This window comes from Acinonyx jubatus, chromosome B1 (genome assembly GCF_027475565.1).
Source record: "Acinonyx jubatus isolate Ajub_Pintada_27869175 chromosome B1, VMU_Ajub_asm_v1.0, whole genome shotgun sequence".
In the NCBI taxonomy this organism is placed as follows: domain Eukaryota; kingdom Metazoa; phylum Chordata; class Mammalia; order Carnivora; family Felidae; genus Acinonyx; species Acinonyx jubatus.
Window position 1 is genome coordinate 105,467,089 of NC_069382.1, and position 21,521 is coordinate 105,488,609.

General features: G+C 32.7%; 1 long non-coding RNA gene across 1 annotated transcript in view; it reads left to right on the forward strand.

Moving 5' to 3' along the window:
- Window positions 1-277: 277 nt before the first annotated feature.
- Window positions 278-21,521, forward strand: part of LOC113598854 (uncharacterized) — a 37,991-nt gene continuing 16,747 nt past the window's right edge. Inside the window, exons 1-3 of the long non-coding RNA XR_008296183.1 lie at window positions 278-4,572; window positions 7,282-7,406; window positions 20,202-20,275. This is a non-coding gene — a long non-coding RNA (uncharacterized LOC113598854). The remainder of the gene's footprint in view (window positions 4,573-7,281; window positions 7,407-20,201; window positions 20,276-21,521) is intronic.

A 21,521-nucleotide genomic window follows, 5' to 3' on the forward strand; every position in this document is an offset into this window, starting at 1 on the left:
TATTTATTAATATGTTTTAATAATATTATCAGCATATTTCTTGAAGAGTTTAAATAAAATGGTTGATTAACCCAATTAATATACATAGGTAAGATTGGTGTAGCTACAAAAGGCTTCCTTTTAGGATTCTGTTAGGTTATAACAGCACTAACATAGGAAATTAAAATGAAATGAAAGAAATATATTGTTGTGCATGTGTCTTTAAAATATTCTATAAAAAACTTAATTTTTATTTCTATCAGCAAAATTTATAGTTTGCAAGTTGGACCACTTATGAAACAAAATTGTTTCTATAAATTTCCAAAGTGTCCAGCTATCTCACATTTTAAAATAGTGCTGACTTGGCAATGTTTCAATAATTCCACCCACAAAACAACTATGAAATAAATATATTTAACTACTAAAAAATGTTCATCTCTAAAAACATGAAAAATGTAGAATGTGTTAATAAAGCATCCCACTAATAAAATTATTTAAAATTTAATTATAAATCTTTTTCACTATTTTTGTAAAAGCATTGTATTTATCAAGTAGAAACTGAGCTGGTTATTTCTTAGTTAAGTGTTCATAATATTGAGTATATTGTGGGATAAATATATTTTAATCATAATGATCGTCCACATTAAGAACTGACTAGGGGCACCTGAGTGGCTTGGTTGGTTAAGCTTCCGACTCTTGACTTTGGCTCAGGTTATGACCTCATGGTTCTTGGGTTTGAGCCCTGCGTCAGGCTCTGAGCTGGCAGTGCAAATCCTGCTTGGCATTCTCTCTCTCCCTCTCTCTCTCTCTCGGTGCCTCCTCCTTACCTCTCTCAAAATATATAAATAAAATAAACTTAAAAAAAACCAAAAACTGACTAAATCCCATATGAAACTTTTCTCTAAGTAATCCCAAGTTTTCATCCTTTTACTCCTTCTGTGTATCTTCTTCTTTTCCTTCCCTTGTTCCTTCTCTTCCTTATTCTCTTCATTCTTCTTCTTATCTTTTCCTTCTATTTCTTTTCTTTCTCCTTCTTTCCTCCTTATTCTTTTTATTTTTCATCTCCATAATAGAAACATGTACATTTTTTAAAAGGTGATTAGCTACCTTGTTGACAGGAAGTTCTCCTAGTACATTAAAAGCAAGCTAAATGTTTTGCATGAATCACATAACAAAGGTAGGTGAATAAAGATGGTATATTGACCAGGAACATAAATGAAAAAAATAAAAGCTAATCAAAGATGACATTTAAAAAAATTCCAGTGATATCTAGTAGTTAGAATCAGAAGTTTCAACCATCACCAAAATATAGGCTATAAAAATTTGGACAGTTTTTGTGGCTTTTTCATTAAAGTTGTCAACAGTTTCTTTTTGAAACCCAGGCAACATACAGCATTTCAAATAAACATTTCAAATCATTTCAAAAATAATTAAGACAATTGTTTATTTGAACTCAATATCAATCAAATATGAAATGGTTATATATACTTGAAAGGAAATAGGCAGAAATAAAGATGATATATGGAGAAGAATAAAACATGATACTTGATATCTTCAGAATAAAACATGTTGCATTCACACAAAGAAGATGATGTATACAAAGACAATAAATGCTGAAAAAATAGATGTTTTGAGAGGTAGATTAAACACATACTTAACCAAATAAAATAAAAAGAGTGAATATTGTACACTTAGAAGATAATTCTAGAAGTTACAGTAATAGACTAATAGAAATTCCATTATTCCAGAAACTAAAGCAGGTAAAACAGAAATGAGAAAATAATTATAAGAGCAAGGGCATAAAAATAAAATTTCAAAAAAAAGGGAATATACGTGAAGTTTCCATAACTGACAAAGTTCAGTTTTCAGAATCTAAAGAACACTTAACAAAAGAAATATGAAATATTCTGCACAAAGTACATTAATGCAGAGTTTTGAAAGACAGAGAGTAATAGAATATTAAAATTATGTTCAAAGAAAAAATCCAAAAGTTAACCACAGACTTTGAGAAAATATTTGCTGAACACATACATTTTAACAGACTTGTATCTGAAATATATAAACAACACTTAAAACTTAGTAATAAGAAGACAAATAATTCGATTAAAAGTGGGCAAAAAATCTGAGCAGACTCTTCCAAAAGAAGATATAGAAATGGTACATAAGCATGTGAAAATTTGTTCAACATAATTTGTTTTAGGAGGTTAAGATTAAAACAACAATGAGATACCCCTACACACCTATTAAAATGGCTAAACATTAACAACAACAAAATGGCTAGACAAACAAACCCAAAAAAATGGCGCTACCAATGGCTAGCAAGGATATGGAGCAACAGGAGCTCTCATTCACTGTCAGGGCAATGAAAAGTGGTACAACCACTTTGGAAAACAATTGGATAGTTTCTTACAAAGCTAAAGTTAATCCCACCATGCAATCCACTAATTGTACCTCTAGGTATTACATAACCAAATTGAAAACTTACTTCAACACAAAAATATTTGCACATAGATATTTAAATTAGCTTTATTTATAATCACCCAAAACTGGAAGAAACCAAGATTATCCTTGAAAAAGTGAATATATAAAAACAAAAACTGGTACATCCATACACTGGGATTCTATTCAGTGGTTTAAAAAAGGAGCTAATTCTACAAAAACATGGGTGAATCTTTAATGCAGATTATTAAGTTACACAAACCAATCCTAAAAAGACTATTTACTACATGATCCCATTTATAGGATATTCTAGAAAAGGCCAACCTATAGATACAGAAAAAAGATGGGTGGTTGCCATCAGTTGGGTGGGAAGAGGAAGGGAGGGTTGAGTAGATAAAGTACCAGGTATTTTTAGTGTAGTTGAAACTATTTAGTATGATACTATAGTTATGGATACTAAGCATATGTGACATGTATGTCATGTATAAGTTAATGCGTCACCATAGAACATTACCTCACACCAAGTGACCATTAATGTGTGTGAATTAAACGAAATCATTTTGTAGGCCAGGAAATTACAGGATGGAATGCACAATAAGAAAAACCCAATTTAACAATTAAGTGAATGGATGGTAGATGAGAGTCTTATCTCCCCCTGTCAGAGTGGGAGTTCATATGAGGTCAAGAAAGAGCAAAAGTTGTTGATGATTACTAACATAAAAATTGTTATCTTTGGTATGATATTGACTAGGACGATGCATAAAGGAACTTAGTGGAGTGTTATACATGTTAGATGCCTTTATTAGGTGATGACTATACAGATGCTTACATATGTACAAATGTGTCATTAAATAAATATTTAAATTTATTTAATTTCTTATTATACTTCAATTAAAGAAAATATGCAAAAATAAGTGGGGGAAAAGATAGAACCAAGGAAATAATTAACTTGAAGATATATCTGAAAAATAAATAAAACCTAGCTTAAGTTATAGAAATATAAAAGCGTATAAAATGCACAGTTACAGATTCAAAAAGCCCTAAAACACTAAGCAGCAAATACTCATTTGTTAGGAAAAACTGACAAAAATGGAGACAATATGGAAATTTAAAAATTAGTACAGGGTAGTTTGATTGACTTCAAATAAATAACACTTGCATTGAAATCAGATTTTTTAGGAACAATGAAAGCCAGGGTCAATATAATGATATTTTTCTTAGTAAAGAAAATACTTGCTAGCCTAGATTCCCTACTAAAGAAAATATTTTTCAAACAGAATAAAAGGAAGCTTTTCAGACAAAGGTACAGAAATAATTCATGAACAGTACATCTGTACTTACAGAAATATAAAAGGCAGAGAGAAAATTATCCCACATGGTTATGAGAAACTTGAAATGAAAAGGGAATCACTTATAATAGAAAATACATTAGTTAAGGGGCACCTGGGTGGCTCAGTTGGTTAAGTGTCCAACTCTTGTCTTGACTCAGGCCCTGCATCGGGCTCTGCACTGACAGCATGGGGCCTGCTTGGGATTCTTTCTCTCCATCTGTCTGCTCCTCCCCAGTGCTCACTCACTCTCTCTTTCTCTCTCTCTCTCTCAAAATAAATAAATAAACATTTAAAAAACAAAGAAAATATATTAGTAAATATATATGATCATGACTACATAGACAGCAATAATGTCTTATGTTCTCTATCTATATAAACGATTATTTTATCATATTAATAGGAAGAAAAAATTACACTGTCCCAGTATCCTTTCATTACCTGGGAAGGGTATAAAGATGCCAGTAACATTATATTTTCTTACATCAAGAATACAATCTTATACACTTTTTCTCCAGGTCACCATAGTTTAAAACAGACTTAACTCTTCCACTACTATAAAGCTGAAGATAATACATAAAGCGATGACAATGTTTTGGTCTTGTTTTAATTTATTAGAGTCAAGGAGCTGAGTAGTAGACAACTTCAAAACTAAGAGGAATACACTTCTTCCTTCAAAGAATTTGCCAATCTTCATCCAGGGAAATAGAGACTGAATAGAAAGCAGTAGTTTGAGGACTATAGAAGGCTCTCATGGCTGGGGTGACAGAAGTTGGAATTCTAGGCTGTAAAGAAGACTAGTAAAAGAGAGGAGAGAAAACTGCAGGTATGCAGGACCTTCCTGCTACATGCCCTTTCCATCAGGATGTGTGTTCTCCCAATTGCACGTTGCTAGGATGAAACACCAAGAATACAAATAGAAAGGAGCAGCTGGGAGAATAAATGTGCCCACCTGTGATCTTCCATCTCCTGAAACTGGCAGTCTAGTCTAGTCCAATGGTACCTGGAGAATATCTAGCCTAGTAGCCACCTCAGAGAGCCTGGGCCTTTGGGAACTTCTGCAGTGTTTTAGGATGGTGTCAACTGGTCATGATTCGTTTGTATACAGTATTGTTGATGCGTTTCAAAGTGCCTTGCCCCCTTGGCTTACCTCTTTAGTCTGTATCATTTTTGCTCTCCTGACCAAATTGCTGCTTATCTAGTCCTCAAGCAGTCTCTTTCAGTCCTATAATAGTCTTTATAAAAGCGGTTCTCTAACCACACTAAACTTTAAAATCACCTGGAGACATTTCAAAAAACTCTCAGACTTTGTATCCATATTTACCTAATTAAATCAGACTTTCTGGAAGATGACCCCATACCTTGGCACTAAACACACAAACAAATATCACTCCAGGCGTTTCTTTATATTTTTAATTGAGATACACACATTGAGTAAAATGCACTGATGTTACATATGTTGTATAGTTTGATAATATTTTACACATAAATATCCTTATGTGACCACTACCCATATCAAGATATAGGACATTTTCAATTCCAGAAAAGCTTCTCTCATGTCACATTTCTGTCTGCAAACCACCTGCAGAATTGCTATTCAGAATTCTATCACCAGAGACTTAGTTTTTTTTTTTTTTTTAATGTTTACTTGTTTATTGTCATGGAGAGAGAGCACAAACGGGGTGGGGGAGGGGTGGAGAGAAAGAGACAGAGAGAGAAAGAGAGAGGGAGAGACAGAGAGAATCCTAAGTAGGTTGTATGTTGTCAGCACAGAACCTGATGTGGGGATTGATCCAAAGAACCAAGAGATCATGACCTGAGCTGAAAGTCAGATGTGGTTTTTTTTTGTTTTATTTATTTATTTATTTAATTTTTTTTTTTGAAAGTCAGATGTTTAACTGACTTAGCCATCCAGGTGCCCCTTACACTTGTTTTTAATTTCACATAGGTATGTACAATCCCATACTATATACTGTTTTCTGTAGGCCCTTTTTCTTCTATTTTTAGGTGGATCAACACATGTGTATGGAGTAGTAATTTTTTTTATTGAGTTTAAAGTTCCATTGTATAAATATATCACAGTTTATTTAACTTAGTGTTGTTGGAGATTTGGTTGTTTCACGTTTGAAGCTATTATAAATAAGTTTTAAAAATAAATTGCAAGGATGCCTAGCTGGCTTAGTGGTTGGCCATGGGACTCTTGATCTTGGGGGTTGTGAGTTTAAGCCCCATGTTGGGCCTAGAGCTTACTTAAAGATAAATATTAAATAAAAATAAATTGCAAACTTTCTTCTTCATGTCTTTTGTGGATATAGATTCTTGTTTTTAATACATATATATCTAGGGTCATAAGAAAGGTGTCTATTTAGCATTAGTATAAACTGCTGTATAGTTTTTCAAAGTGGCTGTACTGATTATCCAAGACCAGTCATTCCGAATTTTTATCAATGTCAGTATTAAAACTTTTTAAAAATATTTATTTTTGAGAAAGTGCAAGTGGGGGAGGGGCAGAGAGAGGGGGAGGGAGGGTCCGAAGTGGGTTGCATTCTGATATGCTGACAGCAGTGAGCCTGATGTGGGGCTGGAACTCACAAACTGAGAGATCATGACCTGAGCTGAAGTCAGATGCTCAACTGACTGAGCCACCTAGGGGCTCCATTTTTTAAAATTGAAATTAAATCTTGTAGCTGTATAGTATTGAGATTTTAATTTGCATTTCCCTCTAATAACATTGAGAACCATTACAGATGTTTACAGATTTTTGTATTTATTCTTTGTGAAGTGAGCATTGAAGTATTTTACCTTTTTTTTTTTTTTTTCAATTGAGTTCTCGGACCACTTATAATTGATTTATAGAAATAACTTATATAATCTAGATATGAGCTTTAGCTTGCCTTCTAGTCACATAACAGTTTTCAGTGACCAAAATTCTTACTATTAATGAGAGGGGCACCTGTGTGGCTCAGTCAGTTAAGCGTCCGACTTCCGCTCAGGTCATGATCTCACAGTCGTTTGAGCCCCGCATGGCGGGGAGCCTGCTTCAGATTCTGTGTCTCCCTCTCTCTCTCTCTGCCCCTCCCCCACTCATGCTGTGTCTCTCTGTCTCTCAAGAATGAATAAACATTAAAAAATTTAATATTAGTGAGAGAAAATTTATAAATGTTTTCTTTCATAGTCCTTTTTATACATTGCCAAAAACATATATGCTTACTCAATATTAATTTAAAAATATTAATTACATGGCTTATCTTAACCCTAAATAAAAACATGTGTAATTTTTCAAATTTTGAATCAAATGGCTTTTGATATTTTTAGATGGATTTCATGTTCCATGGGCGATTTATTCAAAGTAGTGACTTCAAAAGATATTCACATTATAATCCTCAGAATTGCATATGTTAGCTTACATGGCAAAAGGGACTTTGCATTTAGAATTAAGTGTAAATACCTAAAGATGGGATATTACAATGGATATTCCATATGAGCCTAGTTTATCACAAGTCTTTAAAAAGCAAATACTCTTTTCTATTTACAGAGAACCAGAGAGATAATAGCATGAGAAAGACTCCACCTGACATTGCGGATTTTGAAGATATAAGAAAAATAGAAAGTCAAGGGGTACAGCTGCCTCTACAAGCTGAAAATGGCCTCCAATTTGTGGTAATTTGCTACATGTGTGCCTGCATACACATATATGCATATATAAATATTCATATATTTAACTTATCCATATTTTTTGTATATTGTGTTATACTTACTCAAAGAGCATGTCATAGTGCCCCTAATTTGTCTCAACCTTTTGAGTAAAGAATTCATGGCTGATTACAGAATCGATTTTAATGTTTTCCAAAAATTTGAGGATTAATATTTGCAGAATAAATATGGGGATTGTTACTAGTTTTTTTGTGACGATTCATTGCACTCTTCCTGATTTTAGATAGTATGTAACCTGGAATATAAGCTAAAACGTGAACATTGTAAAATGTTTTGAAAACTGTTGAAAATAATTTAGGATGCTGTGGTCATGGCAAGTGAGAACAGATGGCTGGTGGAGGATCATCATCAATCTCAGTTACTTAGACTGAAATAAACTTCCAAAATAAAGAGGAGTAATTCATCAGAAAAGAGAAATATTCATTAAAACACTGTAGTTCCCTCGATCTGGTTTTCCAGTCAGAGGCTTACTACTGAGCTACAGTTGTGCCTATTGTGAGCCTGCCCTTAAACATAGGAGAATATCCTATGCAAGTAATTGGCCCTGGTTTTTCAGATATAAAACTTAGTTCAATTATTTTGGTCTACACTGCTATGCTGCTATTGAAATACATTCATAATCCAAGAAGTCAAATTTGTGAACTTATGAAACTACACTTCTTATAAAATATCATGCAGTTGTATTAAAAAGAATAGTTTTATCAAAATAACTTGAAACAAAACTTCAACCATTTAAATTAACAGAGATTTACAGGTCTGTGTAGTATTTAGCAAAACTAGACAGTCAACTAACATATTGATAATTATCAAACATACATTATGGACCATGGAAACACATACATGCACACATAGACCTTCACATGCTAGTGTAAACATGCAAAAATATATATGCTGAAGAATACTACAAACGGAATGTTGATATCAACTCTCATATCTCTATTCTCTGAGCACCTCTGAACATTTATAATTTTCTAAAGACCAAAAGAAATGCTCCAGCTTTGACTGACATGATTCCAATTTCCCTTGCATAATAGAATATGTTCATATTAACATAATGTGTCCCATTCTCTTGCCTCACACTATTTGACGAAGATAGTCTTTCTTTGTTAGGGACAATTTTCTATAAACTCATTAATCTGTGCATTTGCAAATGGTTCAATGTTCATTTCAATTCAACTCCCATTGCCTTCATGGAAGACCTATTGCCTGCATGTAAGATTTATTTTTCCTTGATTTTATTTTGCAAATGCTTGAAAAACCACCTTACCACACAGTGTTACTTTTCCTTTCTAGTCAATGGAGTTAGACTTTATAAAATCTTTACAAGTTTTTTTTTTCTACACTCCCGATTACAACCAATGGAAAATAATATCACAACTGGATTAAAATAATTTATAGAGATTTTAAAAACATTTTAGCCCTCTTTTGCATTTTAAAACTTATAATGTCAAAATTTCTAATTATGTGACCACACATTAAATATTTTGACAAGATTTTTGGACAGAGGAATCATAATCCACGATTTGAAAATAAAAATTTATTAAATATTTAACACACATGTTAAATAATTAAGTTATGATTACAAATAAAAAAACATCAATTAAAAAGTAAGCCCGATTAATAAACTGAGCATTAATGGCAATGCCAAAACCATATTGAGCCCACTTGTATGATCTTTCCAGATAAATGCAATATTTCTAGAGTTAACTCATGTAAACAATAAATGGTCATGAGTGAAAACAGTGGTCATGAGTGCAAATATCTCTTTGTTATTTCTACATTAATTTTGTTTTGAATATTTTATCTTATTTTATCTACAACATAATATTCTTTCTCTAGTTAAGACTAATTAATCTTCAGAGCGATTAGACTATTGTTGTGAAGAAAAAAATCAGAAAAATTTGCCAAAGGCTCTACTGGTTTGGTATTACTTTGACTATAGATCTACAGATGATTAAATAAAAACAATTATAAAAACAAAATAAAAATTCTAAATGTCCATCAACTGATGAATGGATAAAGAAGATGTGGTTTATATATACAATCGAATGCTACTTGGCAATGAGAAAGAATGAAATCATGCCATTTGCAGCAATGTGGATGGAACTGGAAGATATTATGCTGAGTGAAATAAGTCAGAGAAGGACAGGTATCATATGTTTTCACTCATATGTGGATCTTGAGTAACTTAACACCATGGGGGGAAGGGAAGGAGAAAAAAGTAGGTACAAATAGAGAGGGAGGGAGACAAACCATAAGAGAACAAACTGAGGGTGGATAGGGGGTGGGGGAAGAGGGGAAAATGGGTGATGGGCATTGAGGAGGGCACTTGTTGGCATGAGCACTGGGTGTTGTATATAAGTGATGAACCACAGGAATCTACCCTAAAAACCAAGAGCACATTTTACACACTGTGTGTTAGCCAATTTGACAATAAATTATATTTAATAATGTTTTAATCTATATTTTAGGCAAAAAATAAAATATAATTTTAACATGTTATCAAATAATTAAAAATAAAAGCACTGTCAATTAAAAAAAAACTTGAGAACATTCTTAGGCAAAATCAAATGTTGACATTTTGAAGCTAATTTTATAACTGTAGAAAGCATCAAGTTAAGTCCATCTGGCGCTCAAGTGCAATAGTTCCTGGAAGAATGGACCCTTTAGGACCTACGCTCCAATCCCAAATTTCTGAAAATTGGTAGCCATATTATAATCTTAAATTTTCATCTCCAATACATTTGAACCACTTAGAAACACAAAACTCCTCCTTTATTTAAATGGCATTATCCTCCAATATTCTTAATCATGATGTTTCACATATGTTTCAGAGAACATTTCTTATATAAATTATTTTCATGTTAAGAAAAAGAGGATATTAATTCTGATTTGAGGCAAAAATTACAACAGAATTGAATAAATTTAACAATTATTTTTATATATTTAATTCACTAGTTTGTAAAGTAATTTAAGTTATTTAGACAGTTTTTGTTCTTAGGGTATACATATCTGTCCTGTCAGTTATGTGGGAGGGTAGTATCACAAGTCATGGGAGGAGGAGATTATACTGTTGTCAGTTTCTTACATTTCACATTACATGGTATAATATTACTTAAAAGCAGACTATAATTAATTAAAAATATAAACTGAAAAATAAACCAATATTATATATTGAATAAAAAATTGCCAATGAATCAAAACAGATGGAAAACTGAAAGGGAATAAAGGACCAACAGCATATTAACTTCCAAGAAAATGTTATATTTACTATAATCATGAGTAATTACATGTCATGTAAATGATCTAAACATGCCAATTAAATGATTAGAGACTCAATTAAATGCGATCTAATAGAAACACAGCTTAAATACATTGATACATAAAATTTAAGAAGATGAAAGAGGTATATTTTTCAAAAACTTTAAAAACTATTTCAGAAGAAAACATGAATAGTTATATTAGTATAAGTAATAACAGACAATATAAGGAATTATTATCAGAGATAAAAGAGTCATTACATTATGGAATGAATACGTTATAGGGATAAAAGGTACAGCATAGGAAATATAGTCAATGGTATTGAAATGCTTTGCATGGTCACTGACAGTTACACTAGTGGGTGAGCAGAGCATAGTATATAGACTTGTTGAATCAATATGGTGTACACCTGAAATTAATGTAACATTGTGTGTCAACTATATGTCAATAAAAAAGAAACTGCACAACAATAAAGCAATTGTTTCACCAAAAACACCTAATAAAGCTTAATATTTATGCATTTAGTAAAATAGCCTCAAAGTAATGGAGCAAAAATAGAAATGATTAAGCCACAATATAGATAAACCCAAACTTATAGTTGAAGATTTCAACTTCTCTCTCTGCAATTGATGGAATGACTAGGCAGACCATCGGTAAGGATAAAGAAACTCTGCAGAAAGCTATCGACCAATTTTATGTAATGACATTTGCAGAAAGCTAAAGCCAATGACAGCAGAACACATTTTCCTTTTAAGTGTACTTGCAACATTCACAAATATAGACCCTACACTGGTCCATTAAACAAACCAACAACCATGTTGAGGTGGAATTAGAGGTGAAGCTTTTAGAATATGAGTAACTGCCAAGAAAGTCTCAAGATCTGTTCACAAAGAGGTGAAATTTAGGAGTGGTAGAGAAAGATGGAGAAAGGCCATTGAGACAATATCACATGGTCTCTTGGATGATAGATATTAGCTTAATTTAGATATTTGTGTGAGATGTAAATAAAGAACATAAACCTCACGTGGGTGATGATATAGGTACTTTAAGTTAGTAGTTTGGCTGTGTTTATTATATGAAAGATTATGAGGGCTGGTTAAACAGTTTGAGATGTGCAACTATGGTAGGCAGAATAATGGCCCCCAAAGTCCACATCCTAATCCTAAGAATGTACAAATATGTAAAAGTATAGGGGAAAGGAGAATTAAGGTTGCAGATGTAATTAAGTTTGCTCATCAGCTGACTTTAAAATAGGGAAATGAGGATGGCCCACGTGGTCTGACTGTAATTACAAGTGCCCTCAAAGTTCAGAAAGGAAGCAGAAAAGTCAGGATCAGAGAAAGGGGTGTGATGATGGAAGCAAGATCAGAGTGAGGGGGTGTAAAAAGGATTTGATCCCCTGTTGCTGGCTTTGAGGACCAAGGGAGGAGCTGAGAGTGACCAAGAAGATGGGCTTTCAATCCATCCAGCTCCTGGCTGAAAGCCACTGTGTCTCTGCAGGGGCAGGCCACCAGCATTTCTCCTGCGGATCAGCTTCATGTTTCAAAAACGCTAATCCATGCAAGGGTAGCTGAAAGTTTGCCTCTTCCACAGAGCACCTGATCATAATGCAGACGTTCTGCCTTATGCAGAGAGTAGTTTATCTTTAGGTGCCCTTGCTCCAGGCTATTCATAAGGAACAGGTTCCATGTTGGGAAACACTACCCAAGAAAACCAGACGCTAGTGTCCCAGCACAATTCTCTACTTGTCAAGCTGGAGTGTCAATCTGGGAGAGAACCAGGAAAAGAGACAACTAATAAGAGCACTCCTGGGTTCTAAATAACATTTTTTTAAATATTAAAAGACAAAGACAAAAGAAAATCTTAAAAGCAACAAGAGAAATACCTTCACTACATATAAGAAAACCTTGATGAAAGTAACAGCTGATTTATCATTAGAAGTCAGAGACCAAAGGTTGTAGAGTGACATTCAGAGTGCTCAAAGAAGGAAAACTATTGCTCCAGAGTATGATATCTAGCAAAATTATCTTCCAAAAATGAAGGCAAAGAAAAGACATTCTCAAATATACTAATACTGAGAGAATTCATTGCTTGCACAAGGCCTTACAGGAAATACTAAAGGATGTTCTTCAGGTTGAAAGCAAATAATTTGAATACACACACACACACACACACACACACACACACAGAGGCCCCTTAAATATAATCATGTATATATAAAAGACAGTATACATTCTCCTTTATTCTCTTAAGTGACTTATCAAGGGATTAAATTTTTAAAATAAGTATATAATTTAATTGTAGGGCCTATAACATACAGGAAAAAAAAAATTAACAATAGCAGAAGGCCATGAGTGGGGACAAAGTTGCACTGGAGTAAGGAAATAAAAGATGGCAATAACTCAGATCCACAGAACAAATGAAGAGAATCCAGAAACTGTAAATAAGAAGGTTAATATAACAAACTCTGACTATATATACTTGTTCTTCTTTCTTTGCTCATCTCTCAAAGACATACAATTACATAAAGTAATATTCCCAACAAAGTATTTTTGGTTTATAGCATATATAGATGTATTATGTATATCAATAATAGCACAAAAGGTGGCAGGGATAATAAGGCCCTAAAGAAGAAATATTTTTATGTTCCCTGGAATTGAACTGTTTTAAATCTGAGGCATATTCTGATAAGTTAAAATGTATATGGTAAGCCCCAAAACAACCATTAGGAAAACAACAAAGCTTAATATATTTAAAATTCTTTAGAGTAATTAAAATGGTATACGGAAAGAAACAGAAAGCAATAAAAGTTAAAATAAACAAAGATATAAGCCACATAGAGACAAAAAATTAAATGGAAGATGCAAATCCGACTATGTAAACAATATCCTTAAATGTGAAGTGACTACTCTAATTAAAAGGCACAGGTCATTAGCCTCCATAATAAACCAAGATGCTACAAATGCAAGTCTAGAGGAGACACACTTTAGATTCAATATATCAATAGGTTGGAAATAAAAGGTTAAAAAAATAGATTCAAATAGTAACCTTAAGAAAGCTGAATGACTATAATGCTATCAAAGTAGATTTAAAACAAAAAAGTTGCTACAAAAGGCCATATTTCATTCTTTCTCATTGCCAAGTAGTATTCCATTGTGTATATAAACCACAATTTCTTTATCCATTCATCAGTTGATGGACATTTAGGCTCTTTCCATAATTTGGCTATTGTTGAAAGTGCTGCTATAAACATTGGGGTACAAGTGCCCTATGCATCAGCACTCTTGTATACCTTGGGTAAATTCCTAGCAGTTAAAAACTGAGAATAAACTGAGGGTTGATGGGGAGTGGGAGGGAGGGGAAAATGGGTGATGGGCATTGAGGTGGGCACCTCTTGGGAGGAGCACTGGGTATTGTATGGAAGCCAATTTGACAATAAATTTCATATTAAAAAAATTAAAAAATAAAGCTTATATGGAACTATTAAAAAAGTAAAGCAAAAAAAGGTATTAAAAATAAAGATCATTAAAAATGATAAGAGACAATCCATCAGGAAGATTAACAATTACAAAAATATATGCACATAAAACCAAAGCCCCTAAATATAGGAATGAAGTCCCTAAAAACATGAATAAACATAAAATACACGGCAGAATTGAGGGAGACAGACAACCCAATAATAGTTGATTTCATAATCCACTTTTAAATAGGTAATTGGATAACTAGGCAGAAGATCAACAAAGAAATAGAAGACATAACAACACTTTAAACTAACTATAAACTGTAAACTAGAATAGACATCAATAAAACTTTCTACAACAAAACAGAACAGAGGTTGGTCTCAAGTATACTTGGAACACAATACAGAATAGACCAAATCCTAGGCCATAAAACAAGTCTCAAGTAATTTAAAGGCACCTTAAGAATACAGTGTATATTCTTACACCACAACAGGATAGAATTAGAAATGCATACCAAAAAAAATTAAAATTTAAAACTATGTGGTAATTACAAAACACATTTGTAAGTAACCAATGGTTGACAAAGAAATCAAAAGAAAAATTAGAATATACTTTGAGATGATAAAGGAACACACACATACCAAAATTTGTGGGATGCAACTAAATCAGTGCTTACAGAAAAAAAAAAATTGTAGCTGTAAGTGCATATATTAAAAAAGAAGATCTCAAAAAATACCCCTCCACATTATAGCAGGCCATCAGCAAATTGAGCTATTGAAATAATTTAGAAAATATGGAAACATTTGAATTAGATATGAAAATCCAGGACACTATTATAGCTCCATTATCAATAATATATAAAGTTATCTATTTGATATGTTGTGATTTAAATGATTATTTAAGGTAATCGCTCTTTTTTCCCCAACACATTTTACCCAATATATTAAGAATTGTTAAAGTAAAATTCAACATATAATTTAATTCTTACAAATTCCTAATTAGAAAAAAATATTTGAAACATCAAAGTGAAGATAAATATATTTTCTAATTATAAGTATGTGGAATAAGTTGCATTTTACAAATATGTATTTCAGAAAACTCACAACTCCTTTTAAAAACAAGCTAAGAACAGGGGCTCCTGGGTGGTTTAGTCGGTCAAGCATCTGACATCAGCTCAGGTCATGGTCTCACAGTTTGTGAGTTTGAGCCCCGAGCTGGGCTCTTTGCTGACAGCTCAGATCCTGAAGCCTGCTACAGATTCTGTGTCTCTCTCCCTCTCTGCCCCTCCCCTGCTCAACCTGTCTGTCTCTCTCTCTCTCTCAAAAATAAATAAACGTTAAAAAAAAAAAAAAACTAAAAACAGAAACATTTCAAAAACTATTTTGATTTTTGGAGAGAACAGATTTGTTGATCCACAACCTCAGGACTTTGGGAGAAATTCAAAACCAGCCCCTTTATATTGAGGGCAGGAAGAGACTGAGGAAAGAGGCCACTCCCAAATGCGGGTTGGTAGTTTTAATAAGTAAGGAAACTTACTTACGAGGTGTGTTTTCTGTGGTCGCAAGGCGACTAGATCTCCACACCTGTATGGCAGAATCGTTGGTCTTTATATAGAGACCTTAATAGGGTTCAGCCACGTATCCTGCCCAGGTGGTCTCAATTACACATTGCTCTCTCAAAGCTGCATCCTTATGGAATGAAAATTGCTCCCTTATGGAATGAAGGGTGGATTGAATTTTCCTAGGAGATGGGAGAAGAGTAAGGAGCCTTTGATTGTACAAGACCAGCTCATGAGTCAACCAGAGGTTATGTCCTCATGATGACCTCCTCCAGCAAGATATTACGTAAATAAATAGTTCTATTTTCATCATTCTGTGTTTATAAGTAACATTTTGAGGGGCACCTGGGTAGCTCAGTCCACTCTTGTTTTCAGCTGAGGTCCTGATCTCATGGTTCATGGGATGGAGTCCCACATTGGTCTCTAAGCTGATAACACAGAGCCTGTTTGGATTCCCTTCCTCTCTCTCTGCCCCTACCCTGCTTGTGCTTTCTTTCTCTCTGAAAATAAATAAACAAACATACATTTAAAAAAATCTTTATTTTGTTTATTACACTAGTTTGGAATTTCCTCTTAATGGTGAGCAAAGAATGAATAAAAATACATATTTGTCTTTTATCTGTTTTGAGGAGAATGGGTTGGATAATTAACTATTAATTATAATATACCAATAGGTTATGTACAGGTAGTCTTCATACATTTGGAAAATTTCTAATTCTTCTAATCCTAAATTACTGGATATTTTATCATTATGTGTGTTGAATTGTATCACTTTAGTGTGATTTCAACAAATGATAAAAGATATTTGCATTCTAGAAATAAACTCCACTTGTCATGTCCTTACTGATCTTTGATTTTGTTCTACCACTATCTAAAAGAAGAAATGTCTTAAAATACCTAATTATCTAAGTGTGTTAAAATATCTGTTCTTAACTTATCTATTTCCCTTTCTCTCATGTTCCCTTTCTTAAAAAGTATGTTTTTGAATTCATATTATTAGTATAGTTTCTGCTGATTGACTTTTTCATGTGAAGTGTCCTTTTGTATCTTTAATACTTCTGGCATTTAAATCTACTTTTGTGATATTAGTAAAGATATTTAAATTTTCTTCTAGTTAGATTTTCAGCTTTTTACTTTATAACTAGTTGTGTTCTTATTTTTAACACATGTATTCTAAAAACAGAATTTGTTTATATCTAGTATGGCAAACTTTAGCTTTTAATTAAAGAATTAAATGCATTCATAAAGACTGTAAATTGCTAAAATACTTGGGTTAAATCTATCATTTGCTATTTTTCCTTCTTCTTTGTCCCGTATGTACTTTGCTTCTATAGTCCTCATTTCTTAAGTTTGTTAGCATGGTATATATTGTTTTACTTTAATTTTTAAGGCATATACCTTATATAAATATTTTATTGGTTCTTCTGGTGACTTCACTTATTATAATCCAACTTTGTTTTAATTAGGATTTTTTTTTAATTATGCCCAACATAGGGCTTGAAATCATGACCTCATGCATCAAGAGTCAGATGCTCTACCAAATGAACCAGCCAGATGCCCCATTATAGTACAACTTAAACATAGGTTAACTACACTTTCCCATAACATCTTTTTCATTATTTTGTCATGAAGTTTACTTCTATATATTTAAAAAATCCTACCAGATGTTCTGATTGCTGCTACAAACTACTGTACTTTTAATTACATGTTTATATACATTAAATGTGTGATTCTATTTACAATTATATATTATAAATATATAATATACATTTATAAATATAATTATATGTTAATTAAATATTTGTAAATATATAATTATATTTAATTGTATGTTTGCCTATTCTGGCACATTTCATTCTTTTGTGCAATTTTCTGCTTCCATCTGGAATTACTGAATTTATCCTGAAGAAGTTCCTATACTCTCTCTTGTAATGTAGACCTATTGCCAAACAAAAACAAAAACAAAAACAAAACAGATTTTTATTTTTGTTTATTAATATCTTCATTTGCTTTTGAGAGCTATTTTGCTAGGTACCGAATTCTAGGTTGGTAATGTGCAGGCATTGTTGCAGCTGCTGTTGTTATTGTCATTTTTGGTATTTTACATACATCCTTCCAGTCTCTACTGCCCTCAAATTTTCTGTAAAGAAAAGCCATCGATATTTCTATTGCCACTTGAAAGTTACTGTGTCTTTTAACTCTGGCTGCTTTTAAGGATTTCTTAGTGCATTTGATTTTCAGTATTCTTACTGTGATGTGACTAGATGTGATTTCCTGTCTGTTTATCTTATTTGATATTTACTAAGATTCTTGAATTTGTTGGGCATGATATTCATCATTTTTGGAACATTCCCTTTCATTAACTCTTCACATATGGTTTATGTCTCATTCTCTTCAACATATCCTTTTGAGATGCCAGTTACACACAGCTTAGACCGTTGAATTGGTACATATTATATGCATATTGACAAGGTATACCAGAAATGAAAATAAAATATTTAATGAACAGGAATACACTGGGGGCTGACTGCAGTAGAGAAAATATTTAGAAAAATGTGTACAAAACATTCCAGAGATAACAGTTAAGATTACATTTATGAAACAGAACAGCAAAAGAACATCTAGGAGAAACATTGGACAAAGAGGAACAGGAAATATATAAATAGGGAAGCAAAGAACATTTTATATTTATGTAAGTATTTAAAAGTCTAGGTAGCCAGACATATGAGAATCTGAAAATAATAGTGCTGCTACATTATTAGGTAATTTTATTCGGTAATTTTAAGTTATAAAAGTTAAAAAAATCAGGAGATTTTAATAAATGTTTATAAGAGAATAGAGTCAAAGCATCTCATCTAAGCAGACAATAAATGACCACATTCCAGATACAGTCAACATGGTATCCCATATTTAAACATTTCCCACTGGGTCAGAGAAAGTTCTTATGATTTTTTAGTGTAGCAAACAAATGTGGGGGCACAACAATGGGAAGAAAACAAATGCGGATTATGATAACTCAAGTTTCCTTTCAAAAAGTTTCTTTAGCACAGTGCTAATGAAGTTGAGGACAAAAGGTTTAGGTAATTAGAGAAATTGAACTTGAGAATATTTACCCTTTCACAGGGGTATATTGCACATTTTTAATATAATCTGATTTTTTAAAAGAAAAAGTTCTTAGTAGCTTAGAGACCATTTTTTTACTTTTATATAGATCAAATTAAATAGTTTATACCAAACAATCAGAGAACAGCTTTAAGGAATACATGAAAATATAATGATTATCAAGACTTTGAACAAAAGTTGATATTTTAGGACAATTCATGCATCATTTCAAGATCAATTATCTAATTGTCATTACTTAATGCACTTTTCATGTAAGTTTGTTATTCTATTACTGACATCAAAGACATTAACCAAACTGTCTTAGTCATTTTGAGGAATTACTTTGTCCTAAATTTCATCTAGTTCATATAGTGTTATATGAGGCATATGGCATGCTGTAAACAGAGGAGAGTTCCTTACTCTGACTTATCCATAATTGTTCCTTGTCAACACTAGCATCTGCACCATGCACTGATTGAACATATTTTTTTCCAAAGAGAAGTGAAACAACAAATCCCACAAGATCAGCAATGTCTAATGAGAATATCACTATTCTTGCATTAAGATTTACCTCCAGGGGCGCCTGGGTTGCTCATTAAAGGTCCAGACTCTTGATTTTGGCTTAGGACATGATCTCAGAGTTCATGAGTTCAAGCCCTGTGTGAGGCTCTGGGCTGTCAGTGTAGAGCCTGCTTGGAATTATCTCTCTCCCTCTCTCTCTGCCCTTCCTCTCTCTCAAAATAAATAAACATTAAAAAAAATTACTTCCAATACAAATATCTTATATAATTTGTAAATATAATTTATTGACAAATTGGCTTCCATACAACCCCCAAATATCTTATATAGTTGCAGTTCCCTACAGTATGTTATAAATATCTTGTTATTGAAAAAACATACCATTTCCTTAATTGTATTTTAAATGAATTAATACTGCCTATAAAATGATATGTTCTTTCACTAGGTTAGCATTCAAATTCATCACAACCTGTACTGTCTCCTCATACAGCCTACTTTTTGCCAACTGTATTTTAACTGGGACTGGAATTCTGTGTTGTAATTTAATATATGTGTACACTTGCGCATGAGATTCATTTTCTCAAGCTATTTTGTCAGACTTAAGGAAAATACTGGTCTCTGTTAGGATCGGGAGCCTTGTAAGAATATCCATCTTTATGTATTAAATATATATTAAATAAACCTTTTCATTGCTTGTAGAAATCTACATTTTTGTGGCTAAAATATCTTTTCTTGTACTAGTTTGTGTTTCCATAATAATTTTACCTGTAGTACTTCTACCCATTTTTACAAATCAAATGACAGCAATAAACAAAAGTGCTCCCCTTTTTGTATTACCAGGAGGAAGCTCCTTTCACTCCTATATTACTCTATGCTGATGTCATAAATCAATACAGAGTTGCCAGTTTGCCTAGGTAAGTCCCAAATTGTGCCTGCTGTACCAGTGTAGTCATCAATAATATCACCTTCTACCCACACAAGTATCCAAATAAGATGAGTAGTGTTATGGACTCCTATTTTATATGACTCCAGAATACCTATATGCTCTGCTTTGGATAAGAGTTATGGTGCATTCATTTTGGCTTCTCTAGTTAAACTGAGGTCTGAGACTAGGTCTTCCCATTTAGTATATTATCCTCCTTCAGCATCTGCACACTGCCTTGAACATAGATGTGACAAACAGGTATTTACTGAACTATATTTTAATTCTGTTATCATAACTGACATTATTTGGCATCACTCAAAATATTAAACAAACTTTTGTCATGACATTCATACACATGAGGTTGGAATCTCCATATCAGAAAGCCCTCTGGGCTGGACAGATGATAATACCTGCCTGTGTTAGGGAATCTAATAGGTCTGTAAAAAGATAGGGTCACAAAAAGAAACATCTTCATTGTAAAATTGAAGAAAAAATAAATTCACTGTAAAAAAGATGTCTTAAAAAAGATCTTTCCTGTCCTGACTTTTGTATAAAGTAGAAGGAAAAACAAATGGTATTTGATCTGTGGACAAGCCAACTCATAAAATATTATGGCTCAAACTAACTTGTCTTTTATTAGCTCTTTAAAAATAAAATTCCTGGGGACATTTTTATTTAAAGTTTTCTGATTTGCCAGTACACTTAGCCAACTGGAAGAAGCATTTTCAAATTCTCTCTATTCAAACCAGAACTTAATGTATATAGATTAATTTACCGAGCATTTGAGTTTATGTCAAAAATATATATTATGCAGGACGCCTGAATGGCTCAGTCAGTTGAACGTTCGACTTTGGCTCAGGTCATGATCTCACAGTTTGTGAGTTCAAGCCCCACGTCGGGCTCTGTGGTGACGACTCAGAGCCTGGAGCCTGCTTCAGATTCTGTGTCTCCCTCTCTCTCTGCCCCTCCCCTGCTCATACACTGTCTCTCTCTGTCTCTCAAAAATAAATAAATGTTAAAATATATTATGCATTAAAAATGCATATATTATGCATTTAAAAAGATGAGTAAAGGACAACAGGAAAACAAACAACACAAAAATTGTTTGCTTTGGAAATTTTACAACAAATACAAAAGAGGTGAAATTTAGATAATTTATATCAAATTAAAAGATTTTGAGATAGACTAAAATCAAGCATCACAAAAAAAGTCCAAGAGTATTTTAAAAATAAATA